We start from the raw sequence: 13,444 nt of genomic DNA, 5'->3' as shown, positions 1-13,444 counted from the left end.
AGCTCCAACTGAGTGCATCAGCTCTGTGTTCCTCTCGAACAGAAGAAGTGCTGAGGGCATAAGAGGGTTGTGTGTGTGTCCCCCCCCCGCCCAAGTATGATTGCAAGCTATTTTTGACTGGGTTTGCATTGTGGGGCCTTGTGCATCTGCTCTTGCACAGAGCTGGGTGCAAATGGCCTCTCAAAATTCTCCGCCTTGATTGTGGGCAGAGAAATCTGGGAGACAGGATGCAATTCATCTGGACCTGGGGACTTGAATCCATTTGGGGAGCAATCCTATGGCTGCTAGTCAGTGGCTAGACAGCCATAGGATACCTTGTTTTCCGGTTCCTGGAGAACTGACCTCCCCCCCACCCTTCCACACTGCTTCGGTGGCAGTGCAGAAAAGTGCCATGCTCCACGCTTGCAACAGGAGTGCGGAGCGGCCAAAATGGGGCATGCCAGGGGGCGTTCTGGGGCGAGGAGGGAGGAAATGCCGGTAGGACACATCCAATGTGTCGTCCAGAAGCCTCCTCCCCCACTCCGCCATCCTGCGGCTAGACAGCTAGAAGCACCTGTCTAGCCAAAAATGCAGGGCAGGAGGGGCACAGAGGAGATGATCCCCTCTGTCCTTCTCCAGCCCTGCATTGGATAGGGGGTTACCTCCGAGTTTGGAGGTGGCCGCCTATCTAAATAGGATTGCACCCTTAAGGGAGTTCTGGGCACCACACTTGAAGAAGGATGCAGACAAGCTGGAGAGGGTGCAGAGGAGGGCGACGAAGATGATCAGGGGACTGGAAACAAAGCCCTGTGAAGAGAGACGGAAAGAACTGGGCATGTTTAGCCTGGAGAAGAGAAGACTGAGGGGAGATAGGATAGCGCTCTTCAAGTCCTTGAAAGGTTGTCCCAGAGAGGAAGGCCAGGATCATTCCTTGATCATCCCAGAATGCAGGAGACAGAAGAATGGGCTCAAGTGACAGGAAGCCAGATTCTGGCTGAACATCAGGAAAAACCTCCTGACTGTTACAGCAATATGACAGTGGAACCCATTCCCTAAGGAGGTGGTGGTCTCTCCCACAGTGGAAGCATTCAAGATTAGGCTGGACAGCCACCTGTCGGGGATGCTCTGACTTGGATTCCCAAATTGAGCAGGGGGTTGGACTTGATAGCTTTGTAGGCCCCTTCCAACCCTCTTATTCTATGATTCTATGATTCTAAAGTGCTTAGATATTCCCTGATGATCTCTTTGTCAATCTCAAGCTGCATTCCTCCCCTTCAGCCTGTTTATCACATAGGTCAGACAGGACACAAATCCCCTTTTGGGAGAAGACAGAGCCAAACTAAGACTTGAGCAGCTCTGCCTTTTCTTTGTCATCTGTCAGCATTTTGCCATCTTCTCTGAGCACCCGGCCATTACTTTTGTCCTCATTTTACTTTGAAGATATCTTTTAAAAAAGCATCCTTTTTTGTTATACTTTGCATCCCTTGCTAACCTCAACTCATTCTGAGCCTTCCAGACACCATCGCTGCAATTCAAGGCTATCTGTTTGTAGACTTCCTTAGTGACCTGTCCTTCTTCCACCTCCTATAGATGTCCGTTTTGATTTTCAGATTATTGAGAAGCTTTTTGTGTAGAGCCCGCAAAAGGGGAACCATGCAAGAAATGCATTGGGATTCTTTTCACTGAATTAAACATCCTTCTTGTCTACCCCTATGCTTTCAGCTTTCCTGGCAAGCTCTTTGTGAAGCCTCATTCGCTTCCTCTGTTGTCTTCCTTTTTTTTCCCTCATTAGGATTGTTTCTGATTGTATCTTTAGTATCACCTTTTCAGGAACTCCCATCTCTCTGGAACTCCTCTTCCTGTTAGGTTTTCCTGCCACAGAATCCTACTTACCATTGCTGTGAGTTTATTAAAAACAGATTTCCTGAAGTCCAAGTTACACCTCTGACTACATTCAGCTTTAATTTTCCGTAAAATCAAAAACTCAGGCATTGCGTGGTCACTTACCCCCAAAGTTCCTGCCACTTCCACCTTCTCAGTTAACTCCCTATTGGTCAGAATTAAGTCAAGGATGGCTTATCTTCCACTCTCTGAAGGAGAAAACTTAAACTATCAGCAAGGCATGTTAGGAATTTCCTAGAGAGACCAGAGTTGTCCTTATCTCTAGGCTTTTGTCTCCATCCCCCAAAGGATGTAGTTTAAAGCCCTTCTTATCAAACTCGGCATTTTTGGGGCAAACTAATGAAAGGCCCATTTCAACAAATCTGAATCAAGTACATCAGTAGCCTTCACCAAAATCTGAAAGAAATTCATGACATTCCAAGCTGTAGCTTGGAGTAAAAAGTACATATGTTTCAAGGTTCAGCTGTTTTGATCTTCCTGTTTGTGTGGCATTTTTTATCGGATCACTTTGACATTTTGCACAACTGTAGACCTCATCAAAACGGAGAAGTGATGCTATTTTAAGCCACAACATGGCAGCAAAGTAGTGTGGCGGTAATCACAAGTATATTTTCTGTCCCCTGATAAACAAGATGGTTTAAGGTCAGCCTAGAAGACAAGGACATTATCAGCTTGATAAAACATATACTGTTTCTGTGCTCTCTTCTTGCGTTTGGCTGCTGCTTGGGTTCAAACTTGGATCCTGGTGATCAAATAATCCTTCCCTAACAGGGTGGGGGGATCCAAATCTTTCAAGAACTGAAAGTTACCCTTCTGTGTGTTGTGGTTATGTACTATCCACAGATGACAAGGGAAACCCCCAAGTATATTTAATTCCTGATTCTATGAAAATAGTAGCTACTCTTTCTAGTTTGCTTCTGCTGCACAGGGTTTCTGCTGAAGGATCTTGATGTGCTTGGATACGATGGGCAGTATCTATCTGCTGACAGATCTTGACATGCTTGGATATGATGGGCAGTATCCATCTGCTGACAGGTCTTGACATGCTTGGATATGATGGGTAGTATCCATCTGCTGACAGGTCTTGACATGCTTGGATATGATGGGTAGTATCCATCTGCTGACAGGTCTTGACATGCTTGGATATGATGGGCAGTATCCATCTGCTGACAGGTCTTGACATGCTTGGATATGATGGGCAGTATCCATCTGCTGACAGGTCTTGACATGCTTGGATATGATGGGTAGTATCCATCTGCTGACAGGTCTTGACATGCTTGGATATGATGGGTAGTATCCATCTGCTGACAGGTCTTGATATGCTTGGATATGATGGGTAGTATCCATCTGCTGACAGATCTTGACATGCTTGGATATGATGGGCAGTATCCATCTGCTGACAGGTCTTGATATGCTTGGATATGATGGGTAGTATCCATCTGCTGACAGATCTTGACATGCTTGGATATGATGGGTGGTATCCATCTGCTAAGGGACCGCGGTGGCTTAGTGGTTAAGACGCTGAACTGCAGACTGGAAGATCGGCAGGTCAGCAGTTCGAGACCCGAGTGCTGTGTGACGGAGTGAGCTCCCGTCTTCAGTCCCAGCTTCTGCCAACCTAGCAGTTCGAAAGCAAGAAATTGCAAGTAGATAAATAGGTACCGCCTCGGCGGGAAAGGTAACAGCGTTCCGTGCACCTCGGTGTTCAGTCATGCCGGCCACATGACCACGGAAGCGTCTTCGGACCGCACTGGCTCTTCGGCTTAGAAAAGGGGATGAGCACCGCACCCTAGAGTCGGACACGACTGGTTGGGGACACCTTTACCTTTACTTTTTATCCATCTGCTGACAGATCTTGACATGCTTGGATACGATGGGGCGTATCCATCTGCTGAAGGATCTTGACATGCTTGGATACAATGGGCAGTATCCATCTGCTGACAGGTCTTGGCATGCTTGGATATGATGGGTAGCGTCCAACATGGGCATTGAGCAGGCATCCCAGGGCCGCCAACATAAATGCAGGTGTCCTGGGCAGTGGTGGCACACATGTCTTCTACCACCGGTGGCCTCAATGCAGATCTTCTGGTGGGGGAGTGGGGGGCAGCACTGCAATAAGCAAAAATTCTCTTTTCCAGAAGGGATGGGTCATGCCCCTTCTGGAAATGAGTATTTCCGCTCACTGCAGGGCTTCCACCTGGAAGGGCTGTGTTGCAGCCACCAGCAGTAGGGGCAATGCATGCCGGCAAAGACACCCACACTCACACCAACCCTGGCAGCCCCCCTCCCCCACAAGGCCCACGTTGGATACTACCCTAGGATCCTGGAGTTTGAACTCTCCACCATCACGAGATATACGGATTGAAGTGTCTTTAGTGTCGGGAACCACAAATCAAGCAACAGTATAAGTCTGTTGTTGCCCATTGTTGTCAAGACTGAGCCCAGGCCCTCTGTTCTGCTTTCAGACTCTGATTCAGATTCAGAGATGGAGTTAGAAGAAGCCCAGAAGAGACAGGGTGTGAGGGAGCAAATTCCCCAAGACTCTTCAGGAGCTAGTGAAGAACCTTCCCAGGAACTTAGGGAGGAGGAGGGCTAGGCTCAGAGACCGTCCTCTCCCCTCCCCAAGGGAACCCGGGCACTGTCAGAGGGGGGCGGTGCTTCGGGATTGACGGATGCCAGAACCCGCCACCAACTTCAGCAGATGGTGTTGAGAGGAGGAGGTGGGAGGCATCACACCAGATTGGCTGCCTGTCAGAAGAGTGTTAGGTTAACAGGGTGTTAGGTTACCCCGCCCCCCTATATATGCCTGCCCAAGAACTGATATCTGTTGGAGGGGCCCTCCTCTGCATCCCACCAGTGCGAAACATGCACTATGGTGGGATGTGGGAGAGGGCGTTCTCTGCTGTGGCACCCCAGTTGTGGAATGACTTCCCCTTGGAGGCCCGATTGGAGTGTGCATTGTTTCATCTCTGTGCCAAGTAAAAACATGGCTTTTAACCAAAACCTTTGAGGGCTAAATGCATTCCCTAATGTAGCACACTGTTTTAACTCTGTTAATGATTTAGATTTTAATTGGTATTAGCTTGCTTAACGGTTTAATATGCTTTAGCTATTGAAATTATTTATTGTTTTATACTGTCTAAATATCTGTACACAGCACTGAGATCTTAATGATATAGGGCGGGATACAAATATTTGAAATAAATAAACAGGAAAATAACAGACATGTTTAGGAAATGTAACTAGTGTATTCAACTGTAAAATGGGTCGTCCCCCCCCACTCCAGCCATTCCCAACTTGATGCTGTCCTGATGTGTTGGACTATAACTCCCATCATCCCAGGCAGCATAGCCATCTTTCAAAGACAGGCTAAACAAATCCACCCATTTTACACATGCATACTTTCTTGGGGATATGCCACATATATGGGTGTTATATGCTTTGTGTGACTTGATGTGTCACCTAGGGAGAAGATTGTGTGCTTGAATTATTCACTCTGCATGTATTTCCTGCTCTTGTTGTGAGTTTGTGACACTTTGTACTAGTTTGGATTATGGTAGATTGATAAGGGTGGCATCTGTGGAGGCAAAACTTTTCACGTTAGAATTCCACTCCTGGATTTGCAAGTTAACAGGCCATCTGGAAAGATTTTTTTATATATATTAAAAAAAAGACTCCCATTTAAAAACAAACAAAAACAAATTGAGAACTGGTGGTCCAATGCCAAGGTTAGTTCCATTCTGTTTGCAGAGAAACTGCGGATATATTCCAGAAAGCGGATTTGAAGATGATGCATATACAAATTTAAAGACGCTTCTGCATTAATAAAAGTATAGTTTCCAAATCATAGGAAGTACTAGTTCCACTCTACTCAGCACTGGTTTGGCCTCATCTGGATTACTGTGTTCAATTCTGGGTGCCACACTTTAAGAAGGATGCAGACAAACTGGAGAGGGTTCAGAGGAGGGCAGCAAAGATGATCAGAGGACTGGAAACAAAGCCCTATCAGGAGAGACTGAAAGAACTGGGCATGTTTAGCTTTGAGAAGAGAAGACTGAGGGGAGATAGGATAACGCTCTTCAAGTCCTTGCAAGGTTGTCCCAGAGAGGAAGGCCAGGATCTCTTTTCCATCATCCCAGAGCACAGGACAGGACACGGAATAACAGGCTCAAATTACAGGAAGCCTGATTCCAGCGGAACATCAGGAGAAACTTCCTGACTGTTAGAGCAATACAACAATGGAATGGATTACCTAGGGAGGTAGTGGGTTCTCCCCCACTGGAGGCATTCAAGATGAACCTGGACAGCCATCCGTCAGGGATGCTTTGACTTGGACTCCTGCGCTGAGCAGGGGGTTGGACTCGATGGTCTTATAGGCCCCTTCCAACCCTACAATTCTATGATTCTAAGCCTGTAACATTGCCCGCCTCCAATCCTACAAAGAGAGATAATAAATAAATAAAAATAGGAGGAAGTACTTTTTTTCCCCTCTGTGTGAAAGAATTACAGAACACCTGCTGTTGTTTTCTTTGATAGCATCATCTATGTGTGTGAGCATCCTAAAATAGGTGTAGATTCTGCTGGTAGATCTCTGGTGATTTGCAGGAGATTGATAAAGATTTCTTCCCACCTCTAATTTAGATGATGCAGTCCTCACATGATGAACCTGCATGTGTGACTCAGTCCACAGCCTATGCTGAATACCAGGGTATGGCCTGGAGGCACTTATTAGAGGTGACATTGATTGATACAAAAGTTCAGTCTGTGGCGTTATATCTCCAATGGCCCATTCACACATACAGACTATCATTTCAAGAAGGGTGGGGCACATGTCACCCTCCAGACGTTGTTGGGCTCCAACTTCCATCAGTACCAGCCAACATTTTCACCGGTCAGGGAGGATGGGAGTTGTAGTTCAACAACATCTGGAGGATGACAGTTTCTGTTCTTCTTTAGCCGTCAGTATATAAGAATCCTCTGGTTAACCACCTAGTCAGTTTCATCTAGTCAGTTGCAAGCTAAGATCCTAAGGGAGTTCCACAACTCTGGGGCCACCACAGCTCAGGACCTATCTTGTGTGCTCACCCACCTAACCAATTTCACCGGCAGGTAGATGAGCCAGAGCTCCGGTGCCAATCTTGGATTATGGGTCGGGTCAAGCCATCAAGGTGGTTGAAGGTGGTCCTTAAGGTGACCCATAAGGCTCTATTTCAGGTGTTCACCCAGCATGCAACTGATCACAGGCCCTTCAGATGTTTTTGGGCTCCCATCAGTACCAGGCAGCATAGCCAAAGGTCACGGAGGATGGGAGTTGTAGCACAAGAACATCTGGAGGATGACTGTTTCTGTTCTTCTCTGGCTGTAGGTATACAAGAACCACCTAGTCAGTTTCACTATAGTCAGTTGCAAGTTAAGACCCTATGCAAATCTATCCCGATTATATGTGGTAACAGTGGTGCATATGTTGGTAACGTCTAGGCTTGATTTCTATAATGTTCTGTACTTGAGGTTGCCTGTATATTTAATTCAGAAACTTCAACTGGTACAAAATACGGCAGCCAGGTTGGTCTCTGGGACATCCAGCAGAGACCATATTACATTGGTTTTAAAATCTTTACACTGGCTGCCAATTTGTTTCCAAGCGAAATATTAAAAGGTTCTTACTTTTAAATTCTTACATGGTCTAGGTGCAAGGAACTTAGGGAGCACCTTCTCCCCTATGTCCCAGTCCACCACCTAAGTTCCACTGTGGACTCTGCTGAAGCTGCCTAATGTGAGATTGGCAGCCACGCGCAAGAGGATTTGTTCCTTGGCCGCCCCTCAGTTGTGGAATGACCTGCCGGTTGAAATGCCCCTACTGATCTCTTTGAAGGTTTTCAAGCAGGAAGTAAAGACTCCATTATTCTGGCGGGCCTTCCCTTTTTAGAACTCTTGCTCCTTTTGCTGACTCTTGCATGCTGTTTTTAAGCTGTGCTTTTTTAAGCTGTGTTGTTCTGTTGTTGGGATTTGTTCTTTTGTTAAATTGTTAGTTCAAAATGGTTTTTAATTATATGTCGCTTCTGTATATATTGTCCACGCGCTTCTATGTAAATGGCTTTTAAACTTTGTAAACTGTATTGGAGGGAGTAATCCTATGGCCACTAGTCAGTGACTAGACGGCCATAGGAGATGTGGTTTTCCTGGTACCGACCTTGGAGCCCGTGCTCTGAGGTCGGCTCCCAGGGAACCAACCTTCCTCCCCTTCCACGCTGCCTTGCAGGCAGCGCAGAACAGCCTCACGTTCCCCACTCGGAAGAGGAGCGTGGAGTGGCCGAGACGGGGCATTCTGGGGGGCGTTCCGGGGTGGGGAAGGCAGAAATGCTGGTATGACACATCTAATGTGTCATCCGTCATCCTTCTCCCCTGCTCTGCCTTTCTGCAGCTAGACAGACTAAGGGTGCAATCCTATGGGGATAGGCGGCCACCTCTGTCCTCGGAAGCGACCGCCTATCCAATGCAGGGCAGGAGAAGTACGGAGGGAATCATTCCCTCTGTGCTTCTCCTGCCCTGCATTTGTGGCTAGACAGCCAATTTTGGCTGTCTAGTTGTGGGAAGGCGGAGCGGGGGAAGAGGCTGCTGGACGACACATAGGATGTGTCGTACCAGCATTTCTGCCTTCTCTGCCCCAGAATGCCCCGTTTTGGCTGCTCCACACTCTTCTGAGCACGAAGCTCCTGTTTTGAACTGCCTGCGAGGCAGCATGGAAGGGGGGAAAGGTCGGTTCTCTGAGAACCAACCTCAGAGCGTGGGATCTGAAGTCGGTTCCCAGAAAACCAGATCTCCTATGGCCGTCTAGCTGCTGACTAGCAGCCATAGGATTGCTCCCTTAATTACACAAAATCTCTAAAAATAATTGGAAGACAGGTGGAGCATCACAGTTTAGGCATAGCCAATCAACAGAAGACTGTTACAAAACAGGGGAAATCTGTCCAGAGTTGGAACAGGTTACAGTAGGATGGTGAAAGATGGCCAGTGAAAGGTGATGTCTCATTGAGGTCACTGAGGGGCCTGTCTGAAATGTTGCTGGTGTGGCATTTATTAGAGACAGTGGCAGCCCAAGACCTTTTGCCGCCTGAGGCGAAGGGCAAAATGGTGCCCCTTCCCACTGCATGTACACAAGCCAACTGGACTGGCAAATGGATCTGTCTTGAACACTGATAATAGGACAGTGTCCTCCATTGCCCCTGCAGGCTGCAGGCTGCAGGCTGACTTAGATAGCACAAGATGCCTTGTTCTCTCCTTGAACAACCTGCTGCCGCCGCCTACCAGCATCTGACACCTGACACAGCTGCTTCACTCTGGCTAATGGTAGGGCCGGCCCTGATTAGAGATTTATTTATTTATTTTATCTCCTTTATATCCCGCCTTTTTTTTCCTCCTTAAGGAACCCAAGGTGGCATATGTAATCCTCCTCCATTTTATCCTCACAACAACAAGCCCATGAGGTGGGTTGGGCTGAGAGTCTGTGACGGACCCAAAGTCACCCGGTGAGCTTCTGTGGCCGAGTGGGGACTAGAACCCGGATCTCCTGACTCCTAGCCCGACACTCTCACCACTACACTGCACTGACTCTCCAATGATGCCAGTGAAGCTCTCCTAAGCCGTGCTTGGAAAACAACTCTAGATGCTTGTTAAAGCCCACCTCAAAGGAGAGGCGAACTTTACCAGCCCCTGAATTCTTATCCAGCTTGGAATGAAATCAGAGCCAGGGAAGAATTTCTGGCTTCCCTAGCTGACAAATGCTTTTTCCTGGAAGGAAGGAGATTTCTCTTAGCCAGCCAAAGCCTTTGTCAAGCAGGGATTGTTCATCCCAGCACTGTTTCCTGTCTCTGACGTTGGAGACCCAGACACTGTCTGGGGGCATAGGATTTCTCTCTTCCAAGATTATCCCAGGCAAGCTTGGGAGAGCTTATCGATCTCTGCATTTATGAATGAGACTGTGTGTCCTGTGATTCTGTTGGCCACAGTGTGGAAACAAACCTTACCAATAACATCAGTGGGAAGCAGTCCTTCCTCTTCTTCCTCCCCAACCCTTCCACATTTAAGCAAAATTAAGGATTTGGGCAGAGCAAACTTTGGGAAAACAGGTGCAGTGGGTGTGAAGAGTGGGTGAGACTCCATCTCCCTCTTCTTAGGTTCTGTGGGCAGTATCCAGCTGTGTCATCCCACTAGCGGAGACTAGGTTCTGAACTATGAGAATCCAACTGAAGTTACATTTGTGCACAAACAGTTGCACAACCTGCTGGGGAAGAGGTGTGCACCAGGCTTTCACAATCCACTGTGCAACCGGGAGCACATTACATTTGCGCCAATTACCTTTTACATTTACAATGGGTCCTGCAACTGTAATGCACAATCTCTTGCATGATGGAAAGATTTAGCAGAGCTGCACTCTCATTATTTGAGTTTGCAGAATGACACCACTAGATACTGCCCTGTGTTACTTGCACATGGGCGGGGTTTCTCTACGGCAACTGCTTTTCTGAACAGAGAGAAGGTTGTGGCTTACTGAGAAGATATGTGTTGCAAAGACCCTCCACGATTTTGAAATGTCAAGGAGAGGTTTTGGAGTTTGTGGGTGTCATCTCTAATATCATTTGGGGTATCCCAGAAAGTAGAAAACAAGTAAGGTCAATTACATCAGCCACTGATATTAATGAAATCAGAACTTTAGAAAGCACAGTAGGCAGAGAGGGAGTTTTTCTTTGTCTATTTTTCAGAAAAGGCTTCTCTGCATTGAATTACTCCCTGAGTAAGGGCAGCATTCAGCAACTGAATCTTTTCACAGCATGCAGAAAGCTTTACCCACTGGATTTCTGTCTGTTGCAACCTAAACACACAGGAGTCCTGGCAGGAAAGGAAAGCCCATGACTTTCTAGGACTGTCAGTTGAACGTTGCTTGGAAGAACGGATGTAGTTATTCTTATTTGTTTATTGAATGTATGGGGTAGCCTTTCTACAGAAAAAAAAAAGTCTACACTCAAGGAGACACACAGTAATAGAATATTTATTGCATACATTGGAAAGCAACTCGTTCAACCTCACAGGCAGACCTGTAATCCGTGTAGAAATGCTGGATCTGTACAAAGCAAAGTGATCCAACTTCAACATTTTTCCATATGGAGGTTTCAGAGGAGAGCACATTCTCTACCCCTCCCATGAAATTCCATGCAGTTAAAAGAAAAGGAAAAAAAATGCTACAGGCTCAAGTTGTCCCTGACGCTTTGAATGCCACGTGGCTCTTCTTGAGAGATAAAAAGTCTGAAGGGTTGTTTTGTTTTGTTTTTAATAAGTGCATTTTATTGGAACAGAGTTGGGACTGATGGTTCTCGAAGCTGAAGTCCTCTGCTTTATCCACATTTCAAGCATTTTTGTTTCAAAATACTTCGGTATTTTTCTACTTCCCCCCCCCTCCCCAAGCATACATGCTGTACTCCATACGTTTTCATTTGATTCCTGCCTATTTGCCTATCAACTGATCTTTGCTGCTGAAGCATTCATGTTGGGTATGAACTATACAAATTGATAATCTGGGTGGTTGCCATTGCTTCATCTCTCAAGTCCTGTTTTAATCTCCCATTCTCAACTTGCTTACTTTTGTTCCTAAGGAGCTTAATTGCACAGAGAGACTACCAAACATTATTATGCTAAGAGACATGATTATGCTAAGAAAGTGCTAGGAGACATATCTGGGACTCTTAGCAGTGACCCAGATATGTAAGAGCCCCAATACAGTACACACAAGAAAGTTCAATCAATTAATTATTACATTGCTATGAAAAACATAAACATAGCAGATTATAAACAGTTACTAAAAACCTAGCAAGAATACAGTAACAACTAGATGACCCAAGCTGCAGACTTCAAACAATGGGTCTTTATTCCAAGTATTTATTAGCCACTTCTCAAGGCCAAGCCTTCACAAAGGAATATGCGCACAATGACTAATTAGTCACTTTATTAGTCACTTTATTAGACTTTATTAGTCACTTCTCAAGGCCAAGCCTTCACAAAGGAATATGCGCACAATTACTAATTAGTCACTTTATTAGTCACTTTTATTAGTCACTTCATTAGACTTTATTAGTCACTTCTCAAGGCCAAGCCTTCACAAAGGAATACGAGCCAATGACTAATTAGTCACTTTTATTAGTAACTTTTATTAGCCACTTCTCAAGGCCAAGCCTTCACAAAGGAATAGGCACACAATGAAAACAACAACGGAACAATCTCTTAAGGATGCAGTAGTAAAATGCAGTAGTAATGTAGTAAAATGTAGTAGTAAAATGATCAGGGTTTGAAGGCCTTCTTGAAGGCCTGTATCGAACAGGTCAAATGAATGTTAACTGTAAGGGAGTTCCAAAACTGTGAGGCCACCACTGATAAGCCCCTATCCTGTGTGCTCAGCAACCTAACTGACTACACAGGCAGGTGATAAGTCACACCTCCAGTGCCAATCTTAAATTATGGGTAGGGTCAAGTAGTAGTCCTGAAGTAGTCCTTACGGCTCTGTTTCAGGTGCTCACCCAGCATGCAACTGATCACAGGAAGCCCCAGAGAAGAGCCTCAGAAGCTAATGAAGATCTTGGGCAGGGACATAAGGTGGAGATAATTCCCTCCTTCCCTTTAAATTAAAATTGGGGAGGGGGGATAAAATTCAACACTACCGTTGCCAATGTTTGAGCTGCTCCCTTTAATTGCTCCACAGCTGGTCAGTAGGTGAGGATGTTTGAATGCCACAAAAAGCTTCCTCTGCTGATTTCTGCAGATAAAGTCTCTGTTAAAAGGACAGGACTAGTTTTGTGTTTTTTTCTGGTCAGTTGGTAAACTTATCCTCCACTGTTCAGCTCCTTCAAATCAGGAAGGTCCAACCAAAATAAGAACATAAGAAGATAAGAAGAGCCCTCCTGGATCAGACCAAGGGGCCATCTAGCCCAGCATTCTGTTCACACGGTGGCCAACCACCTGTCGACCAGGAACCCACAAGCAGGACATGAGTGCAACAGCACCCTCCCACCCATGTTCCCCAGCAAGTACATAGGCTCACCGCCTCTGGTACTGGAGGTAGCACATAACCATCAAGACTAGTAGTCATTGACAACCTTATCTCCAGGAATTCATTCAACCCCCTGTTAAAGCCATCCAAATCAGTGGCCATCACTACATGTTGTGGTAGTGAATGCCATAGTTTGACTATGCACTGTGTGAAGAAGTCCTGCCTTTGATCTGTCCTGAATTTCCCCCCAATTAGCATGATAGGATGACCCCGGGTCCTAGTATGTTGAGAGAGGGAGAAAAATGTCTCCCTATCCACATTCTCCACACCATGCATCATTGTGTACACCTCTCTCATGTCTCCCCTTACCCTCCTTTTTTCCCATCCCAGCTGTTGTAACCTTCTCTCATAGGGGAGATGCTCCAGCCCCTTGATCATTTTAGTTGCCCTTTTCTGCAAAATGATCAGAGAGTCGAAGCATCTTCCCTATGAGCAAAGGATGAAGTATTCTCAATGCTCTCATTCAGG

The sequence above is a fragment of the Heloderma suspectum genome, chromosome 16 (genome assembly GCF_057233095.1).
Source record: "Heloderma suspectum isolate Gila_16-S chromosome 16, 16-S_ref, whole genome shotgun sequence".
Taxonomy (NCBI): domain Eukaryota; kingdom Metazoa; phylum Chordata; class Lepidosauria; order Squamata; family Helodermatidae; genus Heloderma; species Heloderma suspectum.
This window is presented reverse-complemented; position numbering follows the sequence as displayed.